This window comes from Nicotiana tomentosiformis, chromosome 7 (assembly GCF_000390325.3).
Source record: "Nicotiana tomentosiformis chromosome 7, ASM39032v3, whole genome shotgun sequence".
In the NCBI taxonomy this organism is placed as follows: domain Eukaryota; kingdom Viridiplantae; phylum Streptophyta; class Magnoliopsida; order Solanales; family Solanaceae; genus Nicotiana; species Nicotiana tomentosiformis.
The window spans coordinates 37,897,579-37,911,948 of record NC_090818.1 but is presented as its reverse complement, the minus strand read 5'-3'; positions in this window follow the sequence as shown (position 1 = coordinate 37,911,948).

Here is a 14,370-nt window from a genome sequence, read left to right as displayed (position 1 = left end):
AAATTTTCTAAGTGTGAATTCTGGCTTGATTCAGTGGCATTCTTGGGCCACATAGTGTCTTGTGATGGGATCAAGGTAGATCCGAAGAAGGTGGTGGCAGTTCAGAGTTGGCCTAGACCGTCATCAGCTATGGAGATCCGTAGTTTCCTTGGTTTGGTGGGGTATTACCGTCGCTTTATGGGGGGATTTTCATCCATTGCAGCACCTATGACCAGGCTGACCCAGAAGGGCGCTCTGTTCAGGTGGACCGAGGAGTGTGACGAGAGATTTCAGAAGCTCAAGACAGCTTTGACTACAGCCCCAGTATTAGTATTGCCTACAGGTTCGGGGTCCTACACTGTCTATTGTGATGCCTCGAGGATTGGCCTTGGAGCGGTATTGATGCAGGACGATAGGGTGATTACCTACGCGTCTAGACAGTTTAAGGTGCATGAGAAGAATTATCCAGTTCATGATCTCGAGTTAACAGCTATTGTTCTCGCCCTAAAGATCTGGCATCATTATTTGTACGGTGTTCCTTGTGAGATTTACACTGATCACCAGAGTTTGCAGCACTTGTTCAGGCAGAAGGACCTTAATTTGCATCAGCGGAGGTGGTTGGAGCTACTTAAAGACTATGATATCACTATATTATACTACCCGGGGAAGGCCAATGTAGTGGCCGACGCCTTGAGTCACCGGGCAGAGAGTTTGGGGAGTTTGGCATATCTTCCATTAGCTGAGAGGCCCTTAGCCTTGGATGTTCAGGCCTTAGCCAGTCAGTTTGTGAGATTGGATATTTCAGAACCTGGCTGGGTATTTGCTTGTGTGGTTGCTCGGTCTTCTCTTTATGAACATATCAGGGAGCGCCAGTATGATAATCCTCATCTTCTAGTTCTTCAGGATAGGGTTCGGCGAGGTGATGCCAGAGATGTGACTATTGGTGATGACGGTGTGATGAGGATGCAGGGCCGGATCTGTGTGCCCAATGTAGATGGGCTTCGAGAGTTGATTCTCAAGGAGGCCCACAGCTCGCGGTACTCCATTCATCCCGGTGCCACGAAGATATACCAGGATTTGAGACAACACTACTAGTGGAGGAGGATGAAGAAGGATATAGTTGGGTTTGTGGCCAAGTGTCTCAACTTTCAGCAGGTCAAATATGAGCACCAAAGGCCGGGTGGATTACTTCAGATCTAGAGATCCCAGAGTGGAAGTGGGAGCGGATCACCATGGACTTTGTAGTTGGACTTCCACGAACTTTGAGAAGGTTTGATGCTATTTGGGTGATCGTGGATCGGCTGACCAAGTCAGCTCATTTTATTCCAGTGTTGACCACTTATTCTTTTGAGAGGTTGGCTGAGATTTATATCAGAGAGATTGCCCGCCTTCATGGTATTCCAGTATCCATCATTTCAGATAGTGGTATACAGTTCACATCACGGTTTTGGAGAGCCGTACAACAGGAATTGGGTACTAGGGTGGAGTTGAGCACAGCCTTTCACCCTCATACGGACGGTTAGTCCGAGCGCACGATTCAGATTCTTGAGGATATGCTCCATTCCTGTGTGATGGAGTTCGGAGGGTCATGGGACCAATACTTGCCACTTGTAGAGTTCGCTTACAACAACAGTTACCAGTCCAGCATTTAGATGGCACCGTATGAGGCTTTGTATGGTAGGCGGTGCCGGTCCCAAGTGGGATGGTTTGAGCCGGGCGAGGCCCGATTGTTGGGTACAAATTTGGTCCGAGATACCCTGGATAAGGTGAAGGTGATTCAGGAGAGACTTCGCACAGCCCAGTCCAGGCAGAAGAGTTATGCGGACCGAAAGGTTCGTGACTTGGCATTTATGGTTGGTGAGCGGGTCTTGCTTCGGGTATCGCCTATGAAGGGCGTCATGAGGTTCGGGAAGAAGGAAAAGCTAAGCCCGAGGTTCATTGGTCCTTTTGAGATATTGCGGCGAGTTGGGGAGGTTGCTTATGAGCTTTCCTTGCCTCCCAGCCTAGCAGGAATTCACCCGGTATTCCACGTGTCTATGCTCCGGAAGTATCACGGTGATCTGACTCATGTATTGGATTTCAGCTCAGTCCAGTTGGACAAAGATCTATCATATGTTGAGGAGCTAGTAGCCATTTTGGACAGGCAGGTCAGAAAGCTCAGGTCAAAGAATATTGCTTCAGTAAAGGTCCAGTTGAGGGGTCAGCCGGTCGAGGAGGCGACTTAGGAGACCGATCAGGATATGCGCAGCCAGTACCGTCATCTTATCACAGTTTCAGGTATGTCTTTATACTCGTTCGAGGATGAACGATTATTTTAAGAGGGGGAGGATGTAACGACCCGGCCGGTCGTTTTGAGAATTAGAGCCCCGATCCCCTAATATCTGCTTTCCCCATATTTGTTTCTTCTTTTGGGATTTGTCGGAGTGTTTGGTTATGGAATTTGGTGAGTTTTGGGACACTTAGTCCCTAGTTGTGAGTTTAAGCCTCAGAGTTTGGACCGTAGTCGGAACTATGTGAAGACAGATCCGGAATGGAATTCCGTCGACTCCATTAGCTCCGTTGAGTGATTTTGGGGTTAGGAGCGCGTCCAGAATGTGTTTTGGAGGTCTGTAGTGGATTAAGCTTGAATTGGCGAAAGTTAGTTTTTCTGCAACTTCGGCTGATAGTGAAAATTTTGATATCGAGCTCGGAATGGAATTCTGAAAGTGGTTATATGTTCGTAGTGTCATTTGTGACCTGTGTGTAATATTTGAGGTCATTCGGACTAGATTTGATGTGGTTCGGCGTCGTTTGTAGAATTTGGAAATTTTTAAATTCTTAGGCTTGAATCCGTGCTTAATTCATGATTTTGGTGTTGTTAGATGTGGTTTGAAGGCTCGATTAAGCTTGTATGGTGTTTTAGGATTGGTTGGTATGTTTGGTTAGGGTCCCGGGGGCCTCGGGTGTATTTCAGATGCTTAACGGAATGAATTTGGACTTAAGAAAAATCTGGTGCCTTTGATGGTTCTAGTGTTTCGCACTTGTGGAAGGGAGGCCGCAGGTGCGAGAGCCGCAGGTGCGGAGGGAGTGCGCAAATGCGAAACTGGTGGGGCTGGTGATGGAGCGCAGGTGCGCAAGTTTGACCGCACCTGCGAGCCCGCAGGTTCGAAGCATGGGCGCAAGTGCGGAGCCTGGCTGCCTTAGTGAAATGCGCAAATGCGCCGATTTGGACCGCAAGTGCGGTATCCGCAGGTGTGAGGAATTTCCCCCAGATGCGGCCCCAGCTCGGATAAGTTAACTTCGCACCTGCGATGATTTTTCCACAGGTGCGTTACCGCAGATGCGGCCCTATGAGCTCGGTGGGAGGCGATTTCTCGAGGGATTTTGAAGGAGAACTATTGGGTAACTAATTCTAACTCTATTTTGATCATAATACATTAATCTATTATTGTTTTCCTCGTCTAATTAAGGAAATTGAGGGTAGAAGTTTTGAAATGGGGGAAAAGGTTCCCCAACTGAAAATCTGAGATTTGAATGGGAATTTGACGTCGGATTTAGATGATTTTTGTTCGATTGAACTCGTGAGTGAATGGTGTTCATAATTTGCAATTTTTACCTGATTTCGAGATGTGGGCCCGAGGAGATATTTTGGGCGTTTTTCCTAATTTCACGCTTTAGCTTTGAATTAATTAGCTAAATTAGTTACTTGTAGTTATATTTACATTATGCAATTAATTTGAATAGATTCGGGCCATTTGGAGTCGGATACTCGTGACAAGAATATGATATCGAGTTGATTTGAGCAGTTCGAGGTAAGTGGCTTGCCTAATCTTGTGTTGGGGACTTTCCTTTAAGATGTTTGATATTACTTGATGTGTGGGCGCCGTGTATGTGAGGTGACGAGTACGTACACGGGCTATTATTGCAAAAATCCCGTTTTCCTTTCTAAATCATAAACTATTTTTCCTTATTAAATTGCATTAATACGTTTAATTGTTAAATTTAGACTAGAGAAGTATGCTTACGTGTTTTAACTGCCTATTTAACATTCTGTGTGCCATGCTTAGTTAAGTCCCTACTTTCCTTATATGTGTTTAGTATAAACTGTATAACTTGATGCCATACCTGCCATTTCATCTTGCGTTGCATATTTAAATTGGGACTATGGACGTATGCCGGGAGATCCTCCTGTACTGCATATTTAAATTAGGACTATGGACGTGTTCCGGGAGATCCCCCTGTACTGCATATTTAAATTGGGACTACAGACGTATTCCGGGAGATCCCCATGAACTGCATATTTACTTTGGGACTACAGACGTATTCCGGGAGATCCTCGAGCACTGCATATTTACTTTGGGACTACGGACGTATTCCGGGAGATCCTCCTGTACTGCATATTCATTTGGAACTACGGGACGGTATCCCGGGAGATTCCCCACTGTGTTTACCTTGTTCTGAGCCGAGGACTCCCTTAACTGTTAAATTTTTGAGATTTTCTTTAACTGTGTTACCGTAAATTTTACTTATATCTTTTACTGTTTAATTTATTATATTTACTCCGGTAGGGCCTTGACCTGACCTCGTCACTACTCAACCGAGGTTAGGCTTGGCACTTACTGGGTACCACTATGGTGTACTCATGCCTTTCCCTGCACATGTTTTTGTGTGCAGATCCAGGTGCGAGCTATCAACCTCGGGTTTAGTGCGTGCTGCTGATTCTAGGAGACTTCAAGGTACTACTGCTTGTGTCCGCAGATCTTCGGAGTGTCCTTCTACTCTCTCGCCTAGAGACTTTCTTTATTATCTTCACACTTTTGTATAGAGCTACATAGATTATAGCAGCTTGTGACTTAGTGATATTCCGGGTCTCGGGAAATTATTTTGTATATGCCGAGTGGTACTACTCTTGGATATTCACAATATGCTGTTTATCTTTAAAATGCTGTATTTTATTTATATTTTTTGTAATATTAGGCTTACCTAGTCGTAAAGACTAGGTGCCATCACGACACCTTACGTAGGGCTAATTTGGGCCGTGACACTTCCGCACCTGCGATGCCGCAAATGCGGTTGGGTTTACGCAGATGCGGAATTGAGAGAGGGGCATGTTTCCGCAGAAGCGGCTCCGCAGGTGCGGAACATGGAGCGCAGATGCGGGCCTGAGGAATTTAAGTGGCTTCTGCAGAAGTGGGGATTTGATAGCAGAAGCGATTCCGTAGGTGCGGATATATGGCCGCAGGTGCGAAAAGCCTGGGCAGATTATTAAAATAAGGGTTCGCGATTTTGGCTTCATTTCAAACATTTCAAGCACGATTTAGGCGATTTTTGAGAGGGATTTTTAGGGTATTCTTGAGGTAAGTCCCTTGTGCTTATTTTTGATCAATAATATTGCTTCCCCATTGATTTTCCTACCTAGTTGGTGTGTTTTTGAGGTGTAAATTGGGAGTTTGAGGCTAGGGATTTGGAGAGTTTGATTTGGGGATTTGGGGGATGATTTGGTGTCGGATTTTGTTATATTTGTTATGGTTGGACTCGTGGTTGAGAGGTCTTTCAGGTTTTGAGACTTTTATCGAATTTTGAGACGTGGGATGGCTTTTGAGCTGATGTTTTATTTTAATTAAGTTTAGCATTTTCTTATGGAGTTGTTTCTATTATCCCGTATTGATTATATCGCATTGTTTATGCCTAGATTCGAGGCATTTAGAGGCCGTTTCGTGAGGCAAGGGTGTGTTGGAGTAGAGATTTGCTGGCCGTTTCGTGTCATGTATTTGGTTTTGAGGTGACGCACATGCTAGGTGACGGGCGTGTGAGCGTGCACCGTAGCAATTGCGACTTGGTCAAATTTCGTGGAACCGTGTAGTTGTATAATCTATTGTTATCTATAAATTCTCCATGTATTAGAGAAATTTAACCACAAATCATGTTTAGACTACGTGTTGGCATCGCAGGGACCCACAGAGGTCGTGTACATGTTGAATTATCTGCTAAATTGTTGTTTGTACTCAGCCATAATTTATTTGTATATTACATTTCAGTCTCTATTATTCATTTTTGATGCATCATATCATTGTTGTCTGGGATGCTTATTATGACTTCTGAGAGCCCAAGAGACAAGAGAGGTTAATGACTGAGTGAGGTCGAGGGCCTGATTGTGAGGTATTATACTATAGCACTTGAGTTGTCCGTGCAGCACGTGAGTTGTCCGTGCGGATACAGATATTGTGTTATAGCACGTGAGTTATCCGTGTAGCACGTGAGTTGTCCATGCAGATTATAGCGCTTGGGCTAAAGGAGCCCCTCCGGAGTCTGTACACAATCCCAATGAGCGCAGGTACCTACTGAGTGCGAGAGCCGAGTGAATGGGAAGGCTGAGTGACTGTGGCCCTGAGAGGATGCGTTTGATTTCATATTTGTTGCACTTGGCTGCCATGTATCACTGCCTTTATAATTTCTGGAAGATATTACACTCTATTTCAGTTGAACTTGACATGAAATTACTATTTTGGCCTTAATTGTCGAACTTGAAAGCATGCCTATTTCCTTATGTTGAAATCACTGTAATTGAACTATAAATGTGAAACTCGTCACTACTTTCAGTTCTTTATTTAGTATTGTTACTTGCTGAGTTGGTTATAATCATACCTCACCCTGAACTTCGTGTGCAGATCCAGGTATTCCCGGACACAGTGGGTGTTGATTTCCGCACATAGTTGATCTTTTGGAGATTTCGAGGTAGTTGTCGATGTTTCGCAGACCTTGTTTCTCCTTCCCGATCTTTCCACTTATTGTATTTGGTTTCAGACTATATTAGACAGTGTTTTCCAGACTTTTGATGTATAGATGCTCAGGTACTTAGTGACACCCCGATATTAGGAATTTTTGCGTCGTAGTTTTTATTTTCTATCCTGTTTATGAGAAGTTGTTATCATTTAAACTATTTTTAAATCCGTTTTCTGCTAAGTGTTGGAGTTATTTCATAAATTTCGGCTTGCCTAGTACCACGATTGGTGCCATGATGGCAGGTTAGGATTTTGGGTCGTGAGAAGTTAGTATCAGAGCCTAGGTTACATAGGTCTCGTGAGTCATGAGCAGGTTTAGTATTAGTCTTGCGGATAGGTACGAAGACGTCTATACTTATCTTCGGGAGGCTGCAGAACCCTTAAGAAATTTCACATTCTTGTATTCTTGTCGTTATCTTCGGGAGGCTGCAGAACCCTTAAGAAATTTCACATTCTTGTATTCTTGTCGTGCGGATTTGTTGTTCTGGTAACTAAACTTTTGTATTCTTTTTTTTTACAGATGGTGAGGACACGTGCTACCGGATTGGAGGGACAACCACCAGTACCACCAGCTAGGGCCACGAGAGGCCGAGGTCACGGTAGGGGTAGAGGTGCATCTCGTACAACAGTTAAAGTAGCACCTGCAGATCCATAAGTTGCTCCAGCTCAGGAGCAGGTTCCAGATGTAGCTAAGCCAATGGGGCCAGCTCAGGCACCAGCTGTGCCCATGGTGATTCCAGGCCTTTAGGAGGCATTGGCCCAGATATTGATGGTTTGTACAGGCCTTGCTCAGGTGGTATCTGTCACACCCCAAAACCGAGGAGCGCGACCGGCGCTCAACCGAGTGAACCCGACCGAGCAAGCCTGTTAGATTTCATTCTACCCAAACTCATCCACGAATAGAGATAATACATATTATCATTAATTAGATGAAAAGGTGTTCATGTCTACAATACCAATTCAATTCCAATAGTTTCATCATTTTTAAAGTCTCAAATGGACTAGTAATACAACCACAGCATAATATAGTTTGTCTTTCCCCAACACCAATACACAACCCACACTATGTCTACGGAGCCTCTATAGATAAAAAAAGAGTACAATGATAATATCGGCAACAAGGCCCCGGCTATACCTCAAACAGAATACACAAAGTACAAAAGATTCATGACCCCAAAATGAAGTGGGGCTCACCAAGTCAGTTGGGAAGAAGGTGCACTGCTATCACTGACCAGTATCTCCTGCTGTGGAACCACCTGCATCAATTAAACGATGCAGCGCCCCCAGCAAAAGGGACATTAGTACCGTTGAATAGCACTAGTATGTATAACTAAACATCCTTTTAATAGAATGACAAAAAATACAAACAAGATTATCATAATATCAATGAAAGCCTTAATCAACATCAAACCTCAATTTCGGATCAAGAGAGTGTTCAAATTAATTTTCATATCACATTAGGAGATTTTTAGTATCGATATACCATTGTCCATAATACCAGTACCATTATTCACCATACCAATACCACTATTCACTATACCATTATTCACAAAACCAGAACCACCGCACTCTTAGCACAGAGTCCGATCACGACCCGATCGGCTAGGCTATCTGAGTAGAGACATCCACCACAATTTCTCTCAATATCAATACCACCGTCTTTAACACGGAGTCCGATCACGACCCGATCGGCTAGGCTATCCATTAGGGACATCGACCACAATCATAATTTCAATTACAATTTCCAGCACAATCACCACCATGTGTGCGACATAGTGTCCAATCACGACCCGACCGGCTAGGCCATCTTATTTGAGACATCAACCTTTTTATATCAATCATCGCATTTCATAATACTTTCACATCTTTTCATTTCATTGGCACTAGTGGCCATAATTATAAGATCATTCTTGGCACGTTTGCCATATTCAGCATTTCATGCTCACATTATCAATTTCAAATATCATCCCCATCGTCAACAATAAACACAATTCAAATCAAAGTGTGTAGTACACATGCGAGCAATTTAGAGTCTAATGCACATAGAGATATTTCACAAAATTTGGCATAATAACCTTCATTTGAACTTTACTTAAAGTCAAAACATTATTAATGCACAACCCATATTTTAACACATCCTCAATTTGTAACATAACATGAATAGAGCATTTGGGATTCTTGTTAAACATATATCTTTCAATCCAATCTTACTCGGAATAGCCAATTTCATAATGAATCACTCGAGACTTACATAATTTACATGAATATCGTGGGATTCAATTCTAAGAGAAGAGTTTAGCCAACATACCTCAATTGAGCTTCCTTACACTCTAAATATTCTGGAATTCTTATAAACTTCAATCTATTGTAGAAATATAACAAATTGAATCGAAATTAGGAAGATGATTATGGTTCGAGCTCATTTGAGCATTTTATCAAACACTAGGTGTGCATTAAGGTTCCAAGGTCCTTTTATGGAGAATTCCATCATCCCAGAACCAAATCTTTACCATTTTTAGCTCAACAATCTTCCTACACCCTTTGATAACACATGCATGTAAAATAAATAACTCTCATGCCCAAAAATTATCTTGCTAGTTACCCATTTTCAAAAAATTTCGAAACTAGGGTTTAGGGTGTAGAATCTTACCTCTAGGATGAAGACCTAGTGAGCTTCCCTTCTTAATCTTCCAAAACTTGAGCAAGAATTGAAGAAAAATTATTGAACACCTTCTCACTCTAGGGCACTCTCTCTCACTCTAAAATATCAGATTATGTCTCAAAAATGGCCCAAAGAGTGTATTTAACGAAATGGGGTCGGGTTTTAAAAACCCAAAAATGGAGCTCCGGAACAAAGTATGCGATCGCATATCCGATATGCGAACCGTATATCAGTCGCATAATTGGTTACAAAATGGCCAAAAGAACTGTCTGTGTATGCGGTCACTATGCGGTCCGCATAACCGTTACGTGGTCGCATAATGCACCGCATAACAGTTATGCGGTCGCATAGTCGACCGCATAATTGCTTCCAATTGGCCCAATTAACTGCCTCACTCTGCAGCCATTATGCGGTCCGCAGAGTGATTCTGCGATCGCATAATGGACCGCAGAAATGCACTTTTCTGCCAAATATTTTGCTTTACTTTCCGGTGCATTGTTCAACCCAAAAGGTCCGAGCCGGTGCATTTCTACAATCCTCAAACACGTAAGCCTAGTCCGGCACCATGATACATTATTTTCTTTGCAAACTTTATCGGACTTTACACTTAAGTACTTTGAAATTTTTCGGGGTGTTACATTCTCCCCCTCTTAGGATCATTCGTCCTTGAATGAGGGTAAAAATCCGTCATTAGCATCTTATGCAACTCAGTTTGTTTCATACCACTTTCGAGCAGCCCCAAATTTGACTAACTCCCAAAATCTCCAAATATTTTGCCAGAGTTTCCCTTGTAACTAGGCCTATCTACTTGTCAGAAAGCCCCAGAAACACATCCTAACAACATATACGTATTCCAATGACGTACATAATACAAAACAACACCAAATGTGGTCTCATAACCAATATATATCCAGAAAGGAACACCCTTAATGCCAATGGTTCACATGATATAAAATTCATAAAAAGTAAGTCTTATAATTTTTTCCTAGATCCCAATTTTAAATAAATGGTCATTCAAACCAATAAGGATACTTTTTCTTCATTTCTTCCTCGGCCTCCCAAGTAGCCTCTTCAACCTGTTGGTTTCGCCATAGCACTTTCACGGATGCAATTTCTTTATTTCTCAATTTTCGGACTTGCCAATCAATAATAGAAACTGGAATCTCTTCGTAAGTTAATTCTTCATTTACCTCAATAGTCTCAACCGGAAGAATGATTGTCGGGTCTCCAACTACTTTCTTTAACATAGACACATGAAACACCGGGTGTACTAATGACATCTCAGGTGGTAGATCAAGCTTGTATGCTACCTCACCAATCCTCTGAATGATTTTGTACGGTCCGACATACCCCGGACTCAATTTCCCTTTCTTACCAAATCGCATTACACCCTTCATGGGGGAAACTTTCAAAAATACCCAATCATCTTCTTTGAATTCCAAATCTCTACGACGAACATCTGAATAGGATTTTTGATGACTCTGAGTAGTCTTCAACCGCTCCTTAATGATTTTAACTTTTTTCATAGCCTGATGCACGAGGTCTGGCCCTATCAAATTTGCTTCCCCAATTTCGAACCACCCAATGGGAGATCTGTATCTCCTACCATATAAAGCCTCGAACGGTGCCATTTGAATGCTAGCATGATAGCTATTGTTATATGCAAATTCTATGAGTGGTAAATGATCATCCCAGCTACCTTTGAAGTCTATAACACAAGCGCGCAACATATCCTCAAGCGTCTGAATAGTCCGCTCTGCCTGCTCGCCAGTCTATGGGTGAAAGGCTGTACTAAGATTCACTTAAGTACCCAAACCTTGCTGAAATTTCTTCCAAAAATTAGTAGTGAATTGTGCCCCCCGATCAGAAATGATGGAAACTGGGGTGCCATGCAACCTGACTATTTCTTTGATATACAACTGAGCATACTGCTCCACTGTGTCGGTAGACTTAACCGGCAAAAAGTGTGCTGATTTCGTGAGTCGATCCACAATCACCCAAATTGAGTCAAACTTGCGCGGAGTGCGTGATAATCCTACCACAAAGTCCATATTAATCATTTCCCATTTCCACATTGGAATTTCTATGTTCTGTGCCAACCCAACGGGCCTTTGGTGTTCGGCCTTCACTTGCTGACAGTTCGGACATCTTGCTACAAAGTCTGCCACATTCCTCTTCATATCATTCCACCAATAGACTTCCTTTAGATCATGATACATTTTTGTAGAACCTGGGTGCACAGAATACCTAGAAGTGTGAGCTTCGGTCAAAATTCTTTCACGGAGACCATCCACATTTGGAACGCATAGTCGCCCTTGGTACCTTAGTGTACCATCATCTATGCCAAGAGAAAAGTCCATGGTCTTATGTTTATGAATCCCCTCTTTCAATTTCGCCAACAATGGATCGTTGTATTGTTTCTCTTTGACTTCCACAACAAGCAATGATTCAGCCCTATTTTGCACAATTACCCCTCCTTCACTAGAGTCCGCAAGACGAACTCCCAAACTAGCCAATCGGTGAACTTCTTTGGCCAATGGCCTTTGATATGCCTCCAAGTGTGTTAATCTACCCATAGATTTTTAGCTAAGAGCATCCGCCACAACATTAGCCTTCCCCGAATGGTATAAAATATCAATGTCATAATCCTTGAGTAATTCAAGTCATCTTCTCTGCCTCAGATTCAATTCCTTCTGTTTGAAAATATATTGAAGGCTCTTACGGTTCATGAATATATCAACATGGACCCCATATAAATAATGACGCCAAATTTTCAATGCAAATACCACTGCCGCAAGTTCTAAATCATGTGTTGGATAGTTCTTCTCATGATTCTTTAGTTGCCTAGAAGCATAAACTATCACCTTCCCATGTTGCATTAATACACATCCAAGCCCGATTCTTGAAGCATCACAATATACCACAAATCCATCTATACCCTCTGGTAGAGTCAATACCGGTGTCATAGTCAATCTTGCTTTCAATTCCTGGAAATCTTTTCACAAGCATTTGACCATTGGAACTTAATTGCCTTCTGCGTCAATTTAGTCAATGTAGAGGCAAGAGTAGAAAACCCCTCCACAAACTTTCTGTTATATCCAGCTAAGCCTAAGAAACTGCGAATCTCTGTTGGAGTTGTAGGCCTTGGCCAATTCTTCATAGCTGAAACCTTTTCAGGATCAACCTTAATTCTCTCACTAGAAACTACATGACCCAAGAATATCACTGATTCAAGCCAAAATTCACACTTTGAAAAATTTGCATAAAACTGGTGCTGATGTAGGGTTTGCAGAACTACCTTGAGGTGACTGGCATTGTCCTCTCAATTTCATGAATATACAAGAATATCGTCAATAAACACTATCACAAAAGAATCAAGGAATGGCTTGAAAACGCGATTCATAAGATCCATGAAGGCTGCTGGGGTATCTGTTAGCCCAAAAGACATCACCAGAAATTCAAAATGCCCATACTGGGTTCTAAAGTTGTTTTTGAAATATCCCGGTCCCTAATCTTCAATTGGTGATACCCGGATCTTAAATCAATCTTGGAGAAGTACCTGGCACCTTGCAATTGATCAAACAAGTCATCTATCCTTGGCAGTGGGTACTTATTCTTGATTGTGACCTTTTTAAGTTGCCAATAGTCAATACACATTCTCAGTGACCCATCTTTCTTTCTTACAAAAAGGACCGGTGCACCCCAAGGCGACACACTCAGCCGGATGAAACCATTTTCTAACAAATCTCTTAATTGTTCCTTTAGATCCTTCAGTTCTGTCGGTGCCATTCTGTAGGGTGGAATATATATAGGATGCATGTCTGGCATCACATCAATCCCAAAATCAATCTCCCTATCTGGTGGGATCCTAGGGAGTTCATCCAGAAAGACTCCTAGAAATTCATTCACAACAGGCACAGACTCAAGTGTAGGTGCCTCAGCATCGGTGTCCGTAACCCGGACCAAATGGTAAATACATCTCTTGTTGATCATTTTCGTGGCCTTTAGGAAAGAAATAAACCTACCCATCAGCACTACATCATCACCCTTCCACTCAATAACTGGCTCATTTGGAAATTCGAACCTAACAGTTCTGGTTCGACAATCAAGCTTGGAAAAACAAGAATAAAGCCAATCCATCCCCATTATCACATCAAAATTGACCATTCTCAATTCAATAAGATCGACCAAGGTGTCCCGACCACGCAACGTAACAACACAATCCCTATAAACCCGCGTGGCTAAAATAGACTCACCAACCGGAGTAGATACAGAGAACAGCTCATAAAGCTGTTCTGATTCTATCCCAAATTCCATAGCAACATAAAGTGTGACATATGACAAAGTGGAACCGGGATCAATAAGAGCATATACTTCATGAGATTGGACAGTCAATATACCCGTGACAACATCTGGAGAAGCCTCTGAATTCTGACGACCCCTCATAGCATAAAAATGGTCGGATCCTCCCGAACTCTGTGCTCCGCCCCTAGCTGCACCACGCCCTGCGGGTGTTGGAGTGCCTTGAGCTGGAGGAGGTGTTGCGGATGTAGTAGCTGCAGAACTGGCTGGCTGTGCCATGCCCCTGCCCGCACCCTGGCGGGACGAACGACAATCCCTCTGAATGTGACCCCTCAATCCGCATTCGTAGCATATGGGTAACTCCATGTAGCATATTCCTAGGTGCATCTTTCCACACCTAGGGCATGGGGGTTTCCTCTACTGCTGGAATCTACCACCATGACGACCCTGCTGATTGGATCTCCTATTGCCCTGACCAGGCCTGAAATGGCTCCACTGCTGCTACTGACTAGGCCCTGATGGCGGTGCACTAGCCGAAGACTGAGCAAAGGACTGTGATGGCCCTGACGACCCTCCTCTGAATGTTGACTTGCCACCACCTGAAGAACCACCAAAGTTGCTCGTAGACCGAGCCTTATTACTACCCTCTCGCTCCATTTTGTTCCT